At 43.4% G+C, this 816-nt stretch overlaps 1 pseudogene; it reads right to left on the reverse strand.

Annotated features, from left to right (window-relative positions):
* Positions 1 to 324: 324 nt before the first annotated feature.
* LOC107675237 (uncharacterized) overlaps positions 325 to 816 on the reverse strand; it is a 10,668-nt pseudogene continuing 10,176 nt past the window's right edge.

Consider the following 816-nt stretch of genomic DNA (forward strand, 5'->3'; position numbering starts at 1 on the left):
CTAGAAATGTTCTTGACAGGTTTGTGGCATTCAAACCAGAACAAAGATCACAGTGGTACAACAACATAGCATGACACAGGACATGATGTGCAATATGAAATATTCAGCACAATATTCAACGTGACACTGTAAACACGAGTCGTTATATGATTCCACGCCTACACAAATACACCACACAGTCTGACAGCATGCACATGAAGTGCGCTCCGTGAGCAGTAGACAGTAAACATGACAGCTGCGAGACGGGCCTGACACTATCAACATGACAGCTGTCAGACAGAGCTGCTCCTCCTGCAGTACAGGTGGAATAAAGTCATTACAGAACTACAGGTCAAAGCCAGATTCAGCTGGAGACCCGGATCTCTGGGAAGAAGCACTGGATCGTCTGGCTGGCCTTGTGTGTTGTTGAGGAGGAAGGAATTTCTCCTGAAGTTTCCGGCTGTCTGCTACAGAGATCAGCTCTGACTGAGGCTGATGAGACACGGGGCAACTTTTTTTGAGCAATGTTGCTTGGGCACTTTTCCATTAAGAATGGGTAACATATTTCTATCTGGATATTTTAGATCGGTCGTGGGCTCTGTGTCTCACCTTGTTGCCCATTGACAGCAACATTTGCCAAAGTTGCCCAGTGTATCATCAGCCTGAGACTTGCAGTTTGCAAGATTTATGGGTGAATCTGACAAAAACACTAGAACACCTTTGAAGCATATTCAAAGGAGTCATATGACGTTGCTAAAAAGAACATTATTTTGTGTATTTGTTGTAATGCAATGTGTTTATGCGGTTTAAGGTTAAAAAAACACATTATTTTCCACA

The sequence above is a fragment of the Sinocyclocheilus anshuiensis genome, unplaced genomic scaffold, assembly GCF_001515605.1.
Source record: "Sinocyclocheilus anshuiensis isolate Anshui unplaced genomic scaffold, SAMN03320099.WGS_v1.1 scaffold532, whole genome shotgun sequence".
NCBI classification, from domain to species: Eukaryota; Metazoa; Chordata; class Actinopteri; order Cypriniformes; family Cyprinidae; genus Sinocyclocheilus; species Sinocyclocheilus anshuiensis.